Source organism: Camellia sinensis, chromosome 5 (assembly GCF_055761805.1).
Source record: "Camellia sinensis isolate YWXY chromosome 5, ASM5576180v1, whole genome shotgun sequence".
Classification (NCBI taxonomy): Eukaryota; Viridiplantae; Streptophyta; class Magnoliopsida; order Ericales; family Theaceae; genus Camellia; species Camellia sinensis.
In genome coordinates this window covers 37,392,476-37,415,264 of record NC_138965.1, presented here as the reverse complement: position 1 = coordinate 37,415,264, position 22,789 = coordinate 37,392,476, and the positions used below count along the sequence as shown (strand labels likewise).

General features: G+C 40.2%; 2 long non-coding RNA genes across 2 annotated transcripts in view; one reads left to right on the top strand and one right to left on the bottom strand.

Moving 5' to 3' along the window:
* The window catches only part of LOC114272979 (uncharacterized), a 32,124-nt gene extending 10,721 nt beyond the window's left edge, over positions 1-21,403 (top strand). The window contains exons 2-3 of the long non-coding RNA XR_014329384.1: positions 20,135-20,506; positions 20,621-21,403. This is a non-coding gene — a long non-coding RNA (uncharacterized LOC114272979). The remainder of the gene's footprint in view (positions 1-20,134; positions 20,507-20,620) is intronic.
* LOC145790560 (uncharacterized) lies at positions 17,762-22,528 on the bottom strand. The gene is made up of 2 exons (XR_014329385.1): positions 22,383-22,528; positions 17,762-18,913 (listed from the first exon to the last, which is right to left on the bottom strand). It is a non-coding gene; the product is annotated as an uncharacterized LOC145790560 (long non-coding RNA).
* Between the last annotated feature and the right edge of the window lie 261 nt (positions 22,529-22,789).

Sequence of the window (22,789 nt, the reverse complement as noted above, 5' to 3'; positions counted from 1 at the left end):
TATCCCCCAAGCATCATGGGCTATGAAGCACAGATACTTCAAATAGGAAGACGTATCCGTATTGTATCTGTATCGGATACCGATACTCCTCGGATACTTACGGATACGTATCAGATACTTATTAAAAGTATCGGATACTTCTTAATTAATTTTTCATTAATTTTGAAGTATCAGATACTTAGTTTTGAAGTATCGAATACTCCGACTCACATTTTATCGGGTACTTCTTAATTAATTTTGAAGTATCAAACGCTCCAAGTCATGTATTACTCATTTTACGAAATTAGAATTGTATTATTTCTTGCATAACATCATGATATAATATAATTGCGAGGATAAATAGAATATTTTTACAATACTTTGCTTAGTTTTTTTTATAAAAATAACATAGTAAGCTCAAATAATAGAATTCATCAAATTGACATATCTTCATTGTATCTTGCATGTCCCCTATAACTACATAGAAGGAAGGATTAATAAGATAATATAACAATAGTAAAATTAAATATCAATAAATAAATAAGCAAATAAACTTGCATAGAATATTTTTGACTAGTGCAAAAGGAAAAAATATAGGGTCAAGTTATGGATCGTTTTGATATTATAATATCAACATATTAGACTTGATATTGAAATGAAATATTTGCAAGACCTATTGAAAATTTAAAAACTAAACTAGCTATTGGCTTAAATTAATACATAATTCTTAAAGATTAGTATTTTACATTATAAAGTTACTGTGGTTTCTCAACATTCTTGAGCTTATGTGTAACTCATTACTAATAATTTATTTATTTTTATTTTTTACAAATGTATCCTAGTCGTAACCGTATCTTACTTTTTTAGGTTTTGTTGTATCGACGTATCCGTATCGTATCGTATCCGTATCTCGTATCCGTATCCGTGCTTTCTAGATCATGGGAAAGCATTCTTCTAGATAATTAGATGTTTGAAGAACAAAGGCTAAGAAAATTTATTAGGAGCTATTTACTAAAGATGAACAAAAGGGAAAAAAATGAATTTAAGGTGTGCAGTGATGATTTTTCCTGTAATTAGATGAAGAGAAGAAGAGATACGAATACTATTTGCTAAGTTGTCATGGAATGGTCATAGAGCTAAATGGAGTCTATGAGAAAAAAGTCAACAAGAAAATAGGTTGTAATTTGATATAAATGGTGTTCTTTTTTAATGTAGAAACTGGGCAACCCCTTTTTCCATTGGATTGATAACAGAACTTGCAGATGTCAAATAATTTTTTGCCAAACAAACCCCAATCTCATCGACTCCTCCAAAACGGTACTGCTCTTTCCTTTGCAGATTCACTCTGGTTTTACCTTTATTGTTGATCATTCAATTTTGGATACAAAAGAGTTGAAATTCAAATCATGTCCTGTTTTATGGGTATTGCCTCTCATTTTTTGGTGTAGAATGGATTGGTATTGTCTGAATTTGTGTCTAACAGAAGGTGTAATTGCCAATACTTAGTAATTTCTCTGCTCATTAACCTGATTCAGCATTGTTTTTTTAACCTCAGTTTGTTTTTGATATAGGAGGAAGTGGGTATTGTTGTTTTAATTTGGGTCTAACAGCAGGTTTAGCATGATTCATCATTGTTTAAATCTCTCAGTCGTGAATTGTTTTAAATTTGGTTTAACAAGAGACAATGTTTGCTTGAAAGTCTTCTCAGACGAGTTGTTTTAAGGGTTAGATAAATTTGGTGAAAGTGAAGCAAGTGATGATGTAAATTTGGTCTTCTTCATTATTATTTTTTTTGTTTTGTTAATTTTTTTAGAATTATAAAGTTTTCTTGTACTCTAATATATTGATGCGCATCACTATTTGCATAGATGGATTACAATTTTGATGGTTTTGGAGATGAGAGTAATAAGGAGCTTGAGCTATATGTAGTTTTGCAAGTTGTAATGCAAGAATTGTACACCTTATGCGTTGTAGCATATATTGCCATTGAAATTGTCTTGAATGTACATTCACAAGTATCCTCATACCATTTTTAGAGTGCCCAATTGATTGCAAGAACAGATGGGCCACATTAACCGGCTAGTGAGAGATAGTGACATTACATGCATTGAATAATTTCGTATGGATAGGCATTGTTTTATGACGTTATGTGTAATGGCCCAAATAATTAATATAGGGAAAACCCAAACATACTCCAACAATATAATCTTGTGCCCGACTCATAGCATTCCATTGCATATTTGTGTATGAAATATAACATCTCGTCATTAACATTATGTAGACACCCCATTTTTGACCGCCCTTAAGACTTGGGCACTACTGATGGTTTGCTCGGTGTTGAGAGATGTGCAGGGCAAAGAATCAGTTTCTTCGGCTAGAAGAGAGGCAAATCTTTCAAAACACTTTGTTTAGGGTTTTGGAGTTGAAGAAAAGAGGAAATGAGAGGAGAAAACTAGTTTGGGAGAAGTTCGGCATGAATCCGGGTAGAAGCGAGTCGAGCAGCCCTCGCTGAATCGGGCTTATCTGTCTGTACACTTGGAGTTTAGCTATGGGGCCACCACCATCGGAAAGCTTACTTCCGGGGCTTCATTTTGCAATCAAGAATCTCCTAGAGCCAAGTTCGGGTGGGGGAGATATGATCAGTTGAAGTCGGGCATCATCCCGGTTGGATCGAATCTGCGCGGCTTCACGAAAAAGGGCATAACGTTTTGCACAGGAGGAATTTTAATGCAAGGTTTGCGCCATTGGAAAGATAACTTCCGGGGCTTCAATTTGGACACCAACCGGCCATTTTTTGACCTCACCGGCCATCCACCGGCACTATATTTATCCGGCCGGCAATTTATTGTGCCGACCGGCACTTTATTTTGCTGACCGGCAATTTTTGGTAGCCGACGACCTTCCGGGGCATTCTGCAGATTGAGTGGATTCCAGTTGTGCCAGCTGGAATGCACAGAATCGATCCCCCACGCACATGTGTGGTTGTTTTGCACCTTGTGAGCCTTTGAACCCCCCTAACCTTCTAGAAGCTTGAACCCTTTGGCCAAGCTTCTTGGAGAAGCTTGGCCAGCTGTTTTAGCTTCCTCTAGAAGCCTTGCACCCCCTTGAACCCCTTTGACCCTTTCCCTTTACTTAGCTTGTAAGTTAAATGCTTCCCTTGCCTTATATAAGCACCATTTCCTCTCCCTTTGTCTAGGTTAGAGATTTGAAGCAAAAAAACCAGAGATATACCACATATATCTGATATACATACATACAACCCTCCATCTCCCTCCATATCTCTCTCATTCAACCATCAAATACCCTTGTTCTTGGGCCATTTCTTCATCAACTCATAGCACAAGGCATCCAACGCCCATTCCAGCAGCTTGAGGCTGTCCTCCAGAGGTTAAAAGCTCCCAAACTCGGTCCAAAGGTTGCTAAGGATTGGTTCTACAAGGGTGAGTCCCACTTTTCCTCTTTTGTGCATTTTTTTGGCCTATATCTTAGCTCCTTGTGGTTACATCTTTGGGCTCCGACCCAAACTTCAAATCCTCATATTTTGAGGTTCTCTTCATGTTTGATTGAGGACCTCTTGCTGTTTGAGGACAGTAGCTAGCACTTCCTTCATTAGCCCTCTTTAGGCCATAATTTTGCATAATATTTTTGGCTTGCGTGTGATCTGTTTTGAGGCATGTTATAAACTGTGAAGTTGCTTATTTTGAGCCCTTCTTCAACATTGAAGAAGGGCTCAACACTGTTTGGATACTCTATGTGCTACTTGCTTTGAAATCCATGTGTTAGCCCCGTTTTTGTATGCCACTTTAGCCCTATCTTTGCTTGCTGTTTGGCCATGCCATAAACTGTAAAAATTCTTATCTCAAGGCTTCCTTGCTTCTGTCTTCATGCTCCATGTCCATATTATGCATGCTTTGTATAGCTGTAAGCCATTTCATGTGCCTAATTTTGCATTTCGGGATTCATTCCATGCGGTGAGTGTTGTTTCGTTATGTTTCGGGGCTGTTTTGCATCACCTATCGCCTCTGAAATTTGCATGCGAATTGTCCATGTTTGTGCCTTTCAAATGCGTCGAAAAGTCGCTTCATTATGCTTAAGTCTTGGACCATGTATCTATGCATGTTTGCATGTCATTTGCCTCCATGCACTTAGCATTTTGGCCACTGTTTTGGGCCTAACTATAGCTGCCTAATTCATGTTTAAGACCATCCTTTGCTTATTTGCATGCTCACCTTGCATGTTGGCTTGTATCGGCATGTTGCATCCTTAGCTCGTATGCCTAAGTTGCATTGCATCTTGCATGCATCACCTTGCCTCTTGAGATGAGTATGATAGAGGTTAGGCCCCCCTTGTGTGTTTATTTGGCTTGCATGCATTTTGAAATTGAAGTTGCACACTTGATTCTTTGGGCCATCATGCATGGAAATACGTGATTGGTGGTCCGAGAATCGGGGCACATCCTCCTTTGAGTCATTAACATGATAAGGAATGTGATTGGTGCATAAATTGTTTGAATTGCATTGCCATGCAAGATTTTGCCCTCTGCTGCTGTGAGTTGCAGGTTCTGCAGGAATTTATTGCCGGCCGGCAGTATTTAGTGCCGACCGGCAGTCAATCGATGGCCGGTGGATCTATTTTGTGCCGGTGACTAAATGCTACTGCCGGTGGAAATTCTGCTCAGCCGATGATATCCCCCAGTGTCCTGAGAGGCATCCCTGAGACTTTGGCAGTTTTCAGAGGAGCAGAGCAGGGAAAACAGAGGCAAACTATGCATGGCAGTACGATTCCGAGCCAGTCCCGAGCATGTGTTGCATCTGGCCCTCGCCCCGAGGCGGTTTACTGTTTTTATTTAGTTTAGTTAATTTGTTAATTAATTAAGCAATTTGTAATATTTAATTAGCTTGCGTAGTTAATTAATTTGTATTATTATTTTGGTCCCTCCGAGTGAGGGAAAATTTGTAATAAGTGTGTGTGCGTGGTGTGCATGTCTTCCAACCTCCACTTCTTTCTTCCCTTTTATTTATCTGCTTATGATGGTAGATTAGGGCACATTTATTTTAGCATACCTTATGCTATGCATGCGTGCATTCATGCATTTGTTGACATGCACCGGGCTCGGTACATCATACAAACTACATTGTACTTTTCAATTCCAAATTGAATACATGTTACTTGTAGCATTTCATATGCCATTTTAAGGTTAGTCGAGCCTGTTTAGATTGCATCTTTGCATGTGTTGCATTAGCCATTTTAACATGAACTAGGATCATGCATATGATTACTGACTAGTTTCTGTTTTGGCTTGGAGTACTAGGTAAGCTTTTATGCTTTAGCATATCGCATGCGTGTGAGTGTTGCCATGACAGTATGATTACCATGAGGCTAGCTGCTTATGTGATATAACTGCTTGAATGCCTGTGGATGGAGGTTGAATTACCTAAATTGGAATATTGCATTGAAACTGTGAGTTTTAAGCCCACTAGATAGTGGCAAAATCATCTTCTCTAAAAGCCCACTTGAGGGTGGCAAAATCTGCATTTTAGCCTACTTGCGAGTAGCAAACCATTTTCAAAACAAACAAGAAATGTTTTGTTCCAATTTGGGCAATTTGGTCTATACTTGTTTGCTGCGTGCATAACATAGTAATTCTAGGCTAACAATTGGTTTAAGAACACATAAAGTTTTCAAAAACGGATATCACGGTTAGTAGAGGCCGATCTTCGGACCGGGCGAAAGGGGGTGCTCATAGCTGACCTTCCCCGATCGTACCCAAGCTCCCGAGCCGAGACAACTCCGGTGATGACGGACATGTGGCCTTCGGCACCGAGTCAGGGTTTCCTAAATTCTCCCATAAAAAAATATTTAGGTGGCGACTCTGTATCTGGCAAAGCAGTCCATGTTTGGCACTACTTTTTCAAAAATCTGTTTCTTAAAACGTTTTGCCAGATTTGGACTCTTTGGTTCAGATTAAGAACCGTGACACAAATCGAGTCCGAACTGTAGCATGAGGCCCACCGCGGGCGCGTCTACAGTTTCTGGCGACTCTGCTGGGGATTTAGAAAGCTTGACTCGAACTCATGATATCCTGTTTTGATTTCGCTTATGTGTTTCTTTGCATTGCATGTGCATTGGTGCGCCTAGGAACACAGTGTTTGCCATCTGCCATTCCTGAACGGTTTGCCGGAGGCTTGTCTTGTCAAGGCATGTCCATAAGGCTGACCGGCTATGGGCTCTGACAATATGGGAACACAAACCCCGGTTTACCGGGGCACCCTTTTCGACCATTCGACCTAGTGCATATTCGGATCCATAGTGACCATTCCAAGCTAGGACAGGTTGCTTACCCGATTATAGGTTGTTTGAAACTGCTGCGTGCATAGTGAAACCCTAGCTCCTGACAAAATAGGACAGGGAAACCCTACCCCAACATAGGGGTGTTTTGGCTCTATCTTACTTGCTATGTGCTTTTAGAGTGTATCTCTACAGGAATGCATATACCAGTTTACAAGTCTGGGCATCAGGCCTGAGGGCACCAGTTCAGTATTTTGGGATTCAGTTTACCTGAGGGTATCAGTTTACCGGCAGAATTTTGGGCAGAATTTAGTAGAGAGCATAGTCGTTCAGCTATGTGCATACCTGTTCTGGTGAAATCAAGCTGAGATACTGTCTGTTTTCTCTTTTGCAAGGTAGTCGTGGAACTATAGCTTCAGAGGGCTCCAATATCCCCCGAGGTTCATTGGATTTGTATTGATAGACTTTGTCAGGTCAGAGACTCAGTTCAAGGATAATCAGGGCCAGAGAAGGCTAGTTAGGCACAGACCACCTGTACAACAGCTACCAGACCAGTGATCTTTGGGCAGTCGGGCTGAGATTTCCAAGTCTGCTACCGACACAAATATACCAGTTGCTTAGTTAGATTAGAACAATATGTCGAGTCTGGAAGAGATGGTGCGCCAACTCCAGGATAGTATGAAAGCCATGCAGCAAGACACTGTCCGTCAAGCAGAATTCGCCAAGCAACAGGCTGTGGTCATAGCCCAACAGGCAGAGACAATTGCCAGATTGGAGCAGCAAACTGGAGTATCTACTTCACACCAGGCTCCTCCCCCACCAAGAGTTCCCATACTCGGGGAGGCAACCCATGTCCAGGATGATACGGACATTCCAGTCGGGCCAGCTCCACCCCCGATTCTGCCTCAACTATCCAAGGCACCCACTCCTATCAACCAATCAGATTCTCCCTTCGAGCCCGAGGTGGAGCCCGTGGCCTTAAAAATTCACAAGCTTGAAAAGCTGTTCAAGAAATCTCAAGGTGTGAAGTCCATTCCGGACATTGGAGACGGATACACTGACGCAGCCGTGACGCTGCCAGACCGGTTTAAGATGCCACAAATTGATCGTTTTGATGGATCTGGGGATCCTATGGTGCACCTACGACTGTTTTCAGACATCCTAAGGCCAATGGGCCTCACTAGACTGCAGAAGCTGTCTTTATTTGGCCGGACCCTGTCGGGTGTAGCGGCCACATGGTATGCCAAATTGGAGGATGACATCAAGAGAAGTTGGGACGAGATGGCTGAGGCCTTCATCCTGCAGTACTCATACAATACGCAAATCGAGATCACGACCCGGGATCTCGAGACAACGAGGCAAGAACCCAAGGAGAACTTTTCAGAATTTGTAGCCAGATGGCGGGCTAAGGCCTCGATGATGACCTTAAGGCCCACGGACAAGGACCAGATTCGGATGATTGTGCGCAATCTTCAGCCGAAGCTAATGCAGAAGATGATTGTACTCCCTTTTCCTACCTTTTCAGATCTACATGAAATGGGGGTACAAATTGAGGATGCTATGAAGCAGGGCCTCATTGACCAGGAGAAGGAGCAGCCTAGGAGGGCGTTTTCCCGCAGTTCGAATGCGACCACCAATGGTGATGCAGGTTCAAGATCTTCTGAAGTAGACATGGTTACCACCACTGCATCAAAAACGGCCACCCCATTCACCGGTGCGTCCGGAAGTAGCTCACAAAAAACCAAATATCCACCTCGAGTCAAGAGGGTCTTCACTCCACTTCATATGCCTTTGTCAAAGGCTCTAGAGGTCTTACTCCGGAAAGGACATCTGAAACCGTTGGAACAACGGCCCCTACCCGATCCTATCCCTGCAAAGCATGACCAGACTAAGTACTGTGCGTACCACCAACAAACCGGTCATGAGACCGATAGCTGCTTTCGTCTGCGCCATGATGTACATGATTTGTTTGACAACAAGGTCATTGCCGCACCAGCTCAGTAAAGTCTATCACCACTGGATCAGTGAACTCGGGAGATAGTACGAATATGTGATCAGGGGATGAACCACCTGTGGGCGGCACTCAGTTTACTCCAGATGTGGCGTGTGGCACGCACTGTTTTGAGCACTTGCGAATGCTGGTTTTTGTAGCTTCTGACTTGGGTGTTGAGTCAGTTTTGTGGTTTTGCTTTAAGTCTGTCTCTTTGTTTTGAGTCACTCTTTTTTGATTAATGGTCTGTCTTGTTATATTGAGTCAGTCCTGTTTTGTTAGAGTCGGGTGATTCCGGGGGTGTTACTTCGGATATCACTATTTTGCTTTGTGTTTGTCCTTGAGTCTGTTTCTGCCAGGGAGCCAGTTGTGCCAACAGATTTGAATGAACAGCAGTGATTTTCACACTCTTGTGTTTGCTTCTGCCGTGTGCCAGTTGTGCCAGAAGTATTGAATGGAATGACAGTGCTCTTCGCCTGCCTTTTCTGTGCCTTGAAATCATTGTATCGACCTAAGTTTTTTCAAAACTTTTTTTAAACACTGCGGTGAAAACGAAGAGGAAAGAATTCCTCGGGTTTTGCAAAAATTTGATCAACTGAGAGAAAGAGAGGCATGCTAAGCCCTTAATGATTGAGATCATGCTTGTTAATGTGAGTACTGAGAAGGACCCTGGCTTGATCTAGATTTGTTCTACACTGTCTTCGGCGCGAGCGATTTGTCGCTTTCTTAAAAAATTTCAAAAAATATTTTGCGCAGTCCTTCGAAGACTTGTGTGGGATCACTCTTGAGATTGTGCAGCTTAGGATCGCTCTCAGCCTCGAGATTCGACCCCTCACTTTCAAACCTTGAACCTGAGTTCAGAATGTTCAATGGTCAACCGCCATATGAGGCCTGTGTGGCCAGATTCGAAGCAGCCCTCGGACAAGAGGCAAGAAAGTCAGATTAAGAAGATTAGACCTCATCAGAAGAAGCTTGTAAAGCTAGAACAGAAGTACCCTTCAAACTAGGGGCAAAGATGTCAGACGTGCTCGAAGAGCCGAAGATGAGTCCTCTTGCAAATCAACAGCCACTCTCCTGGATACAGATGGCTTCAAAACCCTAAAACCATTTGGCATGGATTTGTTACACTTTTACCCTTTGAGAGGCTCGTTGGGCCGAAAACCCAGAAGGGCAACCCAGGCAAAAGTTAGAGCAAGAGAAAAATACAAAAAAGAAAATAATGCAAAGAAAAGAACAAAAAAGAAAATAAAAAAAAAAAAGAAAATGAAATGAAAAGAAATGAAAAGAAAAGAAATGAAAAGAATTGAAAAGAAAAGAAAAACAAAGCTCGCAAGGTCGAAAACCCGCATCGGGCGTCTTGGCAAAAGTTAGAGCCTAAAAAGGAGAGGTTAAATACCCGAGTGTACCTTACCCCTGAACTACGTAAGGCTTGATTCCCATCTTTGGGATACGTAGGCAACTTCATCTTGAAGTCCAGCCACAAACACTTCGAATTCGATCATGTTCATGCAATGGTTCTGATAATCTTTGCCTTCTCTATATCCGAGAGTTCGGTTGCAATCATCGCTTCGAGGACTGATTATAATGCGCCGCGGTGCCATTCACACAAGGGGCAACTTTCCGTTGCCATTCAATGCACTGCGGTGCCGTTCAAACAAGGGGCAACTTTCCGTTGCCATGCAGCTCTCTTCGAGCAAGGGGGCAATTTTTGTCCAGATCCGAGGTTGTACGTCTCAAGAGTGGGTTCCGTGCTTGTCAAGCATTGGCCGTTTGCAAAAATAGTTTTTGAGAATTTTTACTGAAGCTGACTACTTTTCCCGAAAATTGTTCCATCTTTTCCAAAAACTGGACCATTTCTTAGACCCAAAAAAGGAAAATTTTCAGTGCTCATAGCCTGACTTGCATGATTTTCAAATCAAAAATCGAACAAGTATGTTAATCTAACTCTCATATTGGTCAAAATTGTTTTAGTAGAAAACCAAAACAAAAAATGGTCAAAATGATGAACTAGGGGTACAGTTGAGTCAGGCTTCCTGTCTTTTCCCCGTTTTCAATATACTTGCCAAGAAGGTCACTCTACCTGCCAGAAAAGGGCACAACTGAAGTCAACAACAAAGGGCTAAAAGCTCTCTCATCCTCCAAGCAACGAGGAATCAAGTCAAGTACGAAGCACGAACTGGAATGGATCATGATATTCCACTTCCCCATCTGGACAGATCTAACCACGTCCAAACTCCCCAGCAGGGCATCATCAACCGATGTTAGCTGCAGATTTGCTAGACACCCAGTTGTAGCACAACCCCTCTGTGGGAGGAATTCACTGTTGTGAACAAGAATCAAAAGCTGGTAGAGTACCAGGGGCAAGAGCCCACAATTTCCAGCTTATCCATCAACCACCAGGGGAGGGATGAAAAACGAGAGATTAAAGAATAGAGAGATGTGCGCTGAGAGAAAAAGCGAGAAAAGGGTTTTGAGAGAAAAACCGAGCTTGAGAGCCGAGTGATGTGAGAATCACAAATAAGAAAGGGTGGGAATAATACTCGGTGAAACAGGCTCCCTGTGCACGTCTGTGTGTCGTGTCTTTTGTTTTGTTTGTCTCGATTCTTGCTTTGAGTCGTTCCGAGCATGTCTCGACGTGTTTAGGTTGTTTACCTTTTGTTTTTCGTTGTTGAGTCTTTCTCGCTGTGTTCAGTCGTAGGCTCAATACCTGGTCGAAAACTCATCTCTCAATTTCAAAAATAAATCGTTTTGTGCTCAGAGTGCTGTGCCATCCTTCACGTTTGTGCAAAACAAGATTCTTTTTTCCATAAAACTGCAGGGTCCACCCCCGATAAGTGTGAACGGTGAAACCAGGACCTATCTGAAGCTATGATAGTTCCAGACTGCAAAGCAAAAGTAAAAGAGTGAAAATCGAAGTATCTGAGTTTGTGTCAACTTCAGAAAATTCCGTGATTGCACTCCGGACGTACCCCTTCAGGGCCTTGCCAATGCTCCGAAATATGAGTGTACCTCTACCTCAGGCGCAAGATGAATCCTGCTTCAAGGTTATACACTCTTCCACTTACATTGTTATGCACCCACTTCACTTGCATTGTAATGCATTATACCTATCAAGTTTCTTCCTCAGTCATGCACAATATTGTATGCACGGTTCATTCGAAGAAGTTCCGTTTTAAGGTCATTCACTTTTGTGTATCTATCACACACATTCTCGTTTTCTGTATCACACTTTCAGTGTATCAATCACACTTCGTTGATTTAGTATATCAATCATACTTGTTCACATAGTGCATCTATCACACTTTGTGTTCACTTTTAGTGTATCAATCATACTCTGCTCACATTGTGCATCTATCACACTTTGTGTTCATTTTCAGTATATCAATCATACTCTGTTCACATAAGTGCATCTATCACACTTTGTGTTCACTTTTAGTGTATCAATCACACTCTGCTCACATAGTGCATCTATCACACTTTGTGTTCATTTTCAGCATATCAATCATACTTTGTTCACAATGTGCATCTATCACACTTTGTGTTCGCTTTTAGTGTATCAATCACACTCTGTTCACATAGTGCATCTATCACACTTTGTGTTCCCTTTCAGTATATCTATCACACTTGCTCACTAAGTGCATCTATCACACTTCGTGTTCGCTTTCAGTATATCTATCATACTTTGTTCACTTAGTGCATCTATCACACTTTGTGTTCACCTTTAGTATATCTATCATACCTTGTTCACTTAGTGCATCTATCACACTTTGTGTTCACCCTTTGTGTATCTATCACACTATGCTCACCATACTCGCTTAGTGTATCTATCACACGCTCAACTACTGTATGTATCACATGTTGCTTCATATAGTGTCTCTATCACATGCTCGCTTTGCGTATCAATCACACACGTTCGCTTTGTGTATCAATCACACACGTTCGCTTTGTGTATCAATCACACACTCTCACTTTGTGTATCTATCACACGCTCACACTTTGCTTCATATAGTGTATCCATCACACTCGCTTCACCTTTTATGTATCTATCACACTATGCTCACTTTGTGTATCTATCATACGTTCACTTTGTGTATCCATCACACGCTCCCTTTGTGCATCCACCACACACGGTTGCTTAGTGTATCTATCACATATTTGCTCAGTGTATCCATCACACTTGTTTCGCTTTGTGTATCTATCACACTTTGCTTTGCTTAGTGTATCAATCACACTTTATTCGTGTAACCATGTCCATCACACTCTCTTCACTATGTGTATCTATCACGCATGTTTGTCCACTTAGTGTATCTATCACACTTCGTTCACTTTTGTGTATCTAACGCACATGTTCGTGAGAATTGCATAATTCTCTTACATCCTTTCTGCATGAGATGTAGTTTGGTTCATGTCTACTTGGTGGCATAGCATCCACTTAAAATGTTGCATTTATTTTGCATAATTGCTTCATCACAGCTACATTCGCGCTATTTTGCGCACCTCACTTGTACTTGTTAGTACATTGCATTGTTTTGAGTGCAAACTGGCTTCACGTGGCGTATAAGTCCAATTATCAAAGTCTTCCTGCATATCATTTGCATCCTGCCCCTGAACTATGCTGGTTTGATTCCTTGCAAAGGGATACGTAGGCAGCCTGTGGGCACAACCATTTATTTATCGGTATTTTGTTTGTTTGTCCAAGTCTTCGGCCTTGTCAAAAATGGGTCGTCTCTGGGCTTTGACATTCACTCCCGTCATTGTTATGACTTTCGAGTTCTGTCAAAGAGGGGCAACTGTAGACACCCCATTTTTGATCGCCCTTAAGACTTGGGCACTACTGATGGTTTGCTCGGTGTTGAGAGATGTGCAGGGCAAAGAATCAGTTTCTTCGGCGAGAAGAGAGGCAAATCTTTCAAAACACTTTGTTTAGGGTTTTGGAGTTGAAGAAAAGAGGAAAGGAGAGGAGAAAACTAGTTTGGGAGAAGTTCGGCATGAATCCGGGTAGAAACGAGTCGAGCAGCCCTCGCTGAATCGGGCTTATTTGTCTGTACACTTGGAGTTTAGCTATGGGGCCACCACCATCGGAAATCTTACTTCCGGGGCTTCATTTTGCACTCAAGAATCTCCTAGAGCCAAGTCCGGGTGGGGGAGATATGATCAGTTGAAGTCGGGCATCATCCCGGTTGGATCGAATCTGCGCGGCTTCACGAAAAAGGGCATAACTTTTTGCCCAGAAGGAATTTTAATGCAAGGTTTGCGCCATTGGAAAGCTAACTTCCGGGGCTTCAATTTGGACACCAACCGGCCATTTTTTGACCTCACCGGCCATCCACCGGCACTATATTTATCCGGCCGGCAATTTATTGTGCCGACCGGCACTTTATTTTGCTGACCGGCAATTTTTGCTAGCCGACGACCTTCCGGGGCATTCTGCAGATTGAGTGGATTCCAGCTGTGCCAGCTGGAATGCACAGAATCGATCCCCCACGCACATGTGTGGTTGTTTTATACCTTGTGAGCCTTTGAACCCCCCTAACCTTCTAGAAGCTTGAACCCTTTGGCCAAGCTTCTTGGAGAAGCTTGGCCAGCTGTTTTAGCTTCCTCTAGAAGCCTTGCACCCCCTTGAACCCCTTTGACCCTTTCCCTTTACTTAGCTTGTAAGTTAAATGCTTCCCTTGCCTTATATAAGCACCATTTCCTCTCCCTTTGTCTAGGTTAGAGATTTGAAGCAAAAAAACCAAAGATATACCACATATATCTGATATACATACATACAACCCTCCATCTCTCTCCATATCTCTCTCATTCAACCATCAAATACCCTTGTTCTTGGGCCATTTCTTCATCAACTCATAGCACAAGGCATCCAACGCCCATTCCAGCAGCTTGAGGCTGTCCTCCAGAGGTTAAAAGCTCCCAAACTCGGTCCAAAGGTTGCTAAGGATTGGTTCTACAAGGGTGAGTCCCACTTTTCCTCTTTTGTGCATTTTTTTGGCCTATATCTTAGCTCCTTGTGGTTACATCTTTGGGCTCCGACCCAAACTTCAAATCCTCATATTTTGAGGTTCTCTTCATGTTTGATTGAGGACCTCTTGCTGTTTGAGTACAGTAGCTAGCACTTCCTTCATTAGCCCTCTTTAGGCCATAATTTTGCATAATATTTTTGGCTTGCGTGTGATCTGTTTTGAGGCATGTTATAAACTGTGAAGTTGCTTATTTTGAGCCCTTCTTCAACATTGAAGAAGGGCTCAACACTGTTTGGATACTCTATGTGCTACTTGCTTTGAAATCCATGTGTTAGCCCCGTTTTTGTATGCCACTTTAGCCCTATCTTTGCTTGCTGTTTGGCCATGCCATAAACTGTAAAAATGCTTATCTCAAGGCTTCCTTGCTTCTGTCTTCATGCTCCATGTCCATATTATGCATGCTTTGTATAGCTGTAAGCCATTTCATGTGCCTAATTTTGCATTTCGGGATTCATTCCATGCGGTGAGTGTTGTTTCGTTATGTTTCGGGGCTGTTTTGCATCACCTATCGCCTCTGAAATTTGCATGCGAATTGTCCATGTTTGTGCCTTTCAAATGCGTCGAAAAGTCGCTTCATTATGCTTAAGTCTTGGACCATGTATCTATGCATGTTTGCATGTCATTTGCCTCCATGCACTTAGCATTTTGGCCACTGTTTTGGGCCTAACTATAGCTGCCTAATTCATGTTTAAGACCATCCTTTGCTTATTTGCATGCTCACCTTGCATGTTGGCTTGTATCGGCATGTTGCATCCTTAGCTCGTATGCCTAAGTTGCATTGCATCTTGCATGCATCACCTTGCCTCTTGAGATGAGTATGATAGAGGTTAGGCCCCCCTAGTGTGTTTATTTGGCTTGCATGCATTTTGAAATTGAAGTTGCACACTTGATTCTTTGGGCCATCATGCATGGAAATGTGTGATTGGTGGTCCGAGAATCGGGGCACATCCTCCTTTGAGTCATTAACATGATAAGGAATGTGATTGGTGCATAAATTGTTTGAATTGCATTGCCATGCAAGATTTTGCCCTCTGCTGCTATGAGTTGCAGGTTCTGCAGGAATTTATTGCCGGCCGGCAGTATTTAGTGCCGACCGGCAGTCAATCGATGGCCGGTGGATCTATTTTGTGCCGGTGACTAAATGCTACTGCCGGTGGAAATTCTGCTCAGCCGATGATATCCCCCAGTGTCCTGAGAGGCATCCCTGAGACTTTGGCAGTTTTCAGAGGAGCAGAGCAGGGAAAACAGAGGCAAACTATGCATGGCAGTACGATTCCGAGCCAGTCCCGAGCATGTGTTGCATCTGGCCCTCGCCCCGAGGCGGTTTACTGTTTTTATTTAGTTTAGTTAATTTGTTAATTAATTAAGCAATTTGTAATATTTAATTAGCTTGCGTAGTTAATTAATTTGTATTATTATTTTGGTCCCTCCGAGTGAGGGCAAATTTGTAATAAGTGTGTGTGTGTGGTGTGCATGTCTTCCAACCTCCACTTCTTTCTTCCTTTTATTTATCTGCTTATGATGGTAGATTAGGGCACATTTATTTTAGCATACCTTATGCTATGCATGCGTGCATTCATGCATTTGTTGACATGCACCGGGCTCGGTACATCATACAAACTACATTGTACTTTTCAATTCCAAATTGAATACATGTTACTTGTAGCATTTCATATGCCATTTTAAGGTTAGCCGAGCCTGTTTAGATTGCATCTTTGCATGTGTTGCATTAGCCATTTTAACATGAACTAGGATCATGCATATGATTACTGACTAGTTTCTGTTTTGGCTTGGAGTACTAGGTAAGCTTTTATGCTTTAGCATATCGCATGCGTGTGAGTGTTGCCATGACAGTATGATTACCATGAGGCTAGCTGCTTATGTGATATAACTGCTTGAATGCCTGTGGATGGAGGTTGAATTACCTAAATTGGAATATTGCATTGAAACTGTGAGTTTTAAGCCCACTAGATAGTGGCAAAATCATCTTCTCTAAAAGCCCACTTGAGGGTGGCAAAATCTGCATTTTAGCCTACTTGCGAGTAGCAAACCATTTTCAAAACAAACAAGAAATGTTTTGTTCCAATTTGGGTAATTTGGTCTATACTTGTTTGCTGCGTGCATAACATAGTAATTCTAGGCTAACAATTGGTTTAAGAACACATAAAGTTTTAAAAAATGGATATCACGGTTAGTAGAGGCCGGTCTTCGGACCGGGCGAAAGGGGGTGCTCATAGCTGACATTCCCCGATCGTACCCAAGCTCCCGAGCCGAGACAACTCCGGTGATCACGGACATGTGGCCTTCCGCACCGAGTCAGGGTTTCCTAAATTCTCCCATAAAAAAATATTTAGGTGGCGACTCTGTATCTGGCAAAGCAGTCCATGTTTGGCACTACTTTTTCAAAAATCTGTTTCTCAAAACGATTTGCCAGATTTGGACTCTTTGGTTCAGATTAAGAACCGTGACACAAATCGAGTCCGAACTGTAGCATGAGGCCCACCGCGGGCGCGTCTACACATTATCATCACAATCTCTGAAATTTGTATTCATTATAACCAAGAGATTAACAAAAGTATTTCACATGCAATTATACATTCAACATTTCCTAGAATATGAATCTATAGCATGTGATATTACAAGTCAAACACAATTAGTGCCCTCATGGGCTACAACCCATATACGTAAAGCCTTTGGCTTGTCAAAAATAACAACAAAAAGAAAAGAGCCATATGCCCTCAAAATACACTCCATGCCTTTAGTTTGGCGGTTATCACCACATCCTTTCCTACACAAAATCCACTAGGGTGAGCACAAAGCCCAGTAAGAAGATCTTAACAAAGTATATACATTTTATACAATCTCCAGAGATGAATGCATATGCCATGCCATGTTCAAAATATTTTTTTCATCTTTTGGAAATCTTGTGCACAATGTAAATTTCAAAACAGATTAATCCAACAATTTCAATATAATTTCAAGGGTGGTGAATACGACTCAGGTAATCCCTAGGTTGGTGTTTGCAAGTAGGCATATCAAGTACTACCAATCGCCACTTTACCAGTCTCACACCAGAAGGCACGTGATACCTCCTCAACGAGTGTTTTCGGTCTTTCACCATGCACATTCAGGTCAACTTAACCAATACCAAACTACACCCCCTATCCGGACTTACCAACATATTTACCCCAAAACAAATCAAAATGATCTTGTTTCAAAAAACAATTATGTTCTCAAAGTAATAGTTTTCAAATGCAATTCGAAACCAATGATAACAAAATGAAATGGAATGGCAATGCAACATGTAACAATGCATTTGAATAATTCCAATTTCAATTCCACCACACAATCTTCCATTGTGATCAAAATTTTCACCTCTTCTCAATATAATTTCATAATGAATCTTTCGAGAAGTAATTAACAATACCATAATACATGCATTCTCCACATGTTAATCAACATTTTCAACTTAGTCATTTCAAGACAAATCAACAACATATTATACATCAAACTTCCAAAATCAAACATTTCTCATTTTTCCAATAAATCCCTCATTAGATACAAATGTAATAATCCTCCATCATTTATTCACCAAAATACCTTATCAAACATGAATCTCATGATATCTCAGCATTTTTCTCAAAATCCCCAATTTCTAGGGTTTCACCAAAACTAGATTTTTTGCCATTTTTTGAAAGGATCCTATCCAAACAACACACACACATAACAACATAGCTCATACTCTCAAAGTTTGGGAAATATAAAGAAAACACACTTTAAAAATCATTTAGAGTACATGAACCCAAAATCATAGTTCAAATAAAAGGGAAATGCTTCAAATAAGCATAGACTTGTAAAAATATATGTATTACTCAAAGAAAATCCCTACCACAAGCTTGGGACGAGAAGGAGAGAATCCTAAAATTGAGTGTTGGTGAAATCTTGATTTGATTGGTGAAATCGTCGCCCTCTTCAATTTGATGTAAAAAGCCCTCTCAAATTCTTGATAATCTTAGCAAGATCTTAGAGAGAAGTTTGAGTTTGGGTGGGTTCGTAGAGAGAAGGAAGAGAAAATATGAATATAGAGAGATGAAAAAGTGTACCAAACACTTTTTTGCACCAGATTTGAGGAAGAGAGCACAAAATTCGAGACAGATACATTGAAATCCGCACGAGCGGTTCAAATTCCGCACGTGCGGAATCCCAAATCCGCACGAGTGGATTTCACATGCTCTTAACGAGCGGTTTGAGACAGAGAACAACCCAGAATTCCAACCAAATCCGCACGAGCGGTTTTCTGCCAAGAATTTCCCAAATTCCTCGAGTGATTCCGCATGAGCAGTTTTGCCAGCCAAAGCCAAAAATTTGATTCCACACCTTGATACAAGTTCTAATGCCCAAAACTCAAAATTTTAACCCAGAAACATTAAAAGAAGTCAAGTAAGGGTGAAATTAAAATCTCTATGACTCAATATGATAATCAAAACACCGAAAGTAAAACAAACCATCTAACTACGCAATATCAGTCAAGTCTAGGACCCGGGACATCACATTATGCCATATGGTTCGTACAATAGGCGGGTTGAGGCATTCACAAAATGTTAGAAGATGGCCTTGTTCCTCTGCAAATGACCTGAAAATACAAAAACTTAAGTTCAATTTCTTTAGGTCCAAAGAGACTGTAAGCCGACATTTAAATGATGTCCTAAAAGCTATATTGCACCTTCAAGGCCACTTGCTTAGGACACCAAATCCTATAACACAAGCATGCACTAATTCGATGTGGAATGGATGGAACCTATATTAAAGTTCATGTATCAGTGGTTTACCAATCACGGTATAGAACACGGAAGGAGGAGATTGCTACCAATGTTCTAAGAGTTTGCTCCCAAGACATAAACTTCATAAATGTGTTGCCGGAGTGGGAAGGGTCAACTATAGACTCTAGGGTTTTGAGGGATGCTATTAATCGACCCAATGGCTTAAGAATTCCAATTGGTAATTAATAAATAATTAACTTTACTTGATGGAATTACTAAGTTTTATTTAATAATGAATTCTAATGTATAGCATCTCCTACAGGTTACTATTACCTAGTGAATGCGGGGTATACAAATGGACAAGGATTCCTAGCACCTTATCGGGGCCAACGATACCATTTGTCTGTTTGGAGAGAAGGGGCCACTCCAACTAATTATCAAGAATTTTTAATATGAAACATGTATCAGCCCGAAATGTCATAGAAAGGGGTTTTGGATTGTTGAAAATAAGATGGGCAATACTTCGTTGTGCATCATACTACCCCATTAGAACTCAAAACCATATCATCACAGCATGTTGTTTGTTACAAAACCTCATTCGTCAGGAGATGCCTGTTGACCCCATAGAAGAGAGGCTAAATAATAACATAGAAGATCAACCTCAATTGGGAGATGATTTTGATGACACCGTTGAGACATCCAATGAGTGGACTGGGTGGCGGGATACACTTGTAATGCATCTATATAACAATTGGTTGGCTAATAGGGGGGCAGGGCGAGGATAGTTTCAATATTTTGTAAAATTACTTGTTACGAGTATGATATAATTTCATTTGATTTGTATTTGGAACTTGTATTAGCTTGTGGATGTTGCACCATTTTTTTGCAAAAATTGTATGGTTTTTGTTGGTGATTGCATATTTTTTAAGCAATGAGATTTTTCTATCTGATGGATGTGTTACATGTATGTATGGGTATGGAATTTTTTTATTATTGAAATCCATTTATGTATTGACTTGTTTTGGCATGTTAGCAGGTTGATAACAACATAGTGGAGACTAACATGCACACTTTTCTTTTTTCTTCTTTTCTAGGCATGGATAATGAAGTGTCCAGTTCTTGTAAAAAAGTAAAGGAGAAAGTTGATCCGTCAAAACCAAGGCAATTGTGGAGCCCATGAGAAGTGGAATGTCTTATTAATGCCTTGATGCACATTGTCAACAATAGAATGAAACAGGACAATGCCTTCAAGGCCAACTACCTTATGAAATTAGAGGAGAAATTGTTGGAGATGCTAACCGAGACAAACCTTCGTGGCACTCCCCACATCGAATCAAAGATAAAGATATGGAAGAAGCACTACCACTGTGTAGCAGGAATGCTTGGTACTAGTGGTTTTGGATGGAACGACACTGGAAAAAAAAGTTGATTTTGAGAGTGATAGTATTTGGGAAACATACGTTCGGGTAAAATACTTTCTTTAAGTTACTTTGTATAAGTTGTTAACTTTTTAATTCATTTTTATTCATTTTTTTTTAATCTTAAGTTGGAGATATTAATTGAAATTGGTTATTGTACAGGAAGAGCGATGCAAAAAACCTACGAAACAAAAGTTTTACGTATTTCAACTCATGGATCCACATATTTGGTTAGGATCGAGCTATGAGGGAGTTTGCTGAAGGGCCTGCTAATGTAGTTGATGCTATAAATGCTGAGTAATAATTGTTGTTTGACTGTCTTGCAGATGATGGCACATTTCTTGAACATATGGGTATGAATAGTCATATCAACGACGGAATAAATTGCTTCCGCTCATCCAGTCAACAACCACCTAAAAAGAATGACAACAAGAAGAGGCCTAGAGGTAATGATGATGTAGTGGAAGGGTTGTCCATGATTGCTAACAAGTTGGGTGAGGTATTTTTTGCCACCACTGAAAAGCTGGATTCCATCCGTCGAAGGATGGATTATGAACATGATGTTGCATCTAAACGGGCAAGTTTGAATGATGAACCAATTAAGTTGCCAATTACTCTTGATGAAAGGCTAGATGCTTATGAGATCATATCACAAAGTGCTCAAAAGCTCGACATGTTCTTCAACTTGACACATGATGACAAACTAAGGTGGGTGATGAGGTTGCTACGTAGGAGTGCTCCATGACAGACTCGTGACTCTTTTATGTCCTTCTACGTACTTAGTTTTTTGATTACTTTAATACATGTAATAAAGACAGACTTTCTGCTACTTTTTTTTGTTGAACTACTCATATTGAACTACTCATATTTTCCTACTCCATGTTGCAATATGCTACTTGGGACGCGTATTTTGAAATGATGAATGGTAGATTTATATTTTTACAATTTTATAGTTGAATGATTTTTGATGTTTTTCTGTTCGTTTAAATGAGTGCCTTTTTGAATTTGGGTAGTGAATGGTTGGATAATTAAAATAGCAGTGCACATTTTTTAATGGTTGCTTGTGTATATATAAATTTTGTAGTTGAATAATTTTTGATGTTTTTTGTTAAAAAAAGGGGGGTTAAATTTTTTTCAAATGAATACTTTTTTGAATTTGGACAATGAATGGTTAGATGATTAAAATAGCCGTGCATATTTTTTCACGGTTGCTTGTGTATATATAAATTTTATTAGTTCAATGATTTTTGATGTTTTTCTATTAAAAAAAAAAACTGGGGTTAAATTTTGTTCAAATGAATCGAAATGGATCTGGAGCAACAGTAGGAAAATTTCCTTTTTAAAAATTATAGCACATCCTATTGCAAAATTTTACATTAATTATAATAGGGGTATTATGGCCAATATATTGGATGTCTCATGTCTGGTCATGTCCAATCCATTCCAATCCCCTTAAACAAACATCGGATTGGATAATATTTTGTTAATCTATTTTTATAATCCTAATTTCATTCAAACATAGGATAAGATATAAAATCCAAAGAGATTCATAGTCCTAAGACTATTAGTCATCAGAATGCTAATCCAACTTAATCAAGTTCGCCCAACCAAACATGGCCTTGGGGTTTAGCGGAATAGTATACAAAAAGAACCCTAATTGATTATTACTTGTTTGTTAGGGTAAATAACAATTAAAATAACAAATATAAAGAATTGAAAGTTGAAAGTTGTAATGGTGATTAGTGACTACCACTAACAATCTAGGGTTTTTGTTTTTCCATGGTTTGATGTTTGCTAAGAATAGGAAAACACCAGAGCACACCACGATACAAAGGGAAATTGATGTGTTGACCAAAAACATGAGTGAAACCAAATCTATTATATATCAGAGAAAAAGTTTGAAGAGAATTTATTTATTACTTACAGAAGAACAGAGGCGTCCCACTCTCTGCTTTATGGCACAGATTCAGGAAAACAAACGGTAGAAGAAATAGAACATTGGAATTGAACGATCAGAGAGGAGCAACTACACACTACGCTACGCTTGTCTGTTCGGAAGTATACATGGGAAACTCTATGGTGCCTATGCACTTTATCATTAAAAATAAAAATATCATAACTTTAATTTTTTGAATTATAATTAAAAAAATATCATAATTAAACCCAACATAAAATAATATTATAATTGAAAAAAAAAAATCATAATTAAAGGAAAAAAATGACAAAAGTGAGAATATATATGGTACACTTTTTTAAAAGTATATATATTAGAATTTTCCATTATACATATATGACATAGGCCTCATTTGGGAATAGGTTATTTTAGTTGGT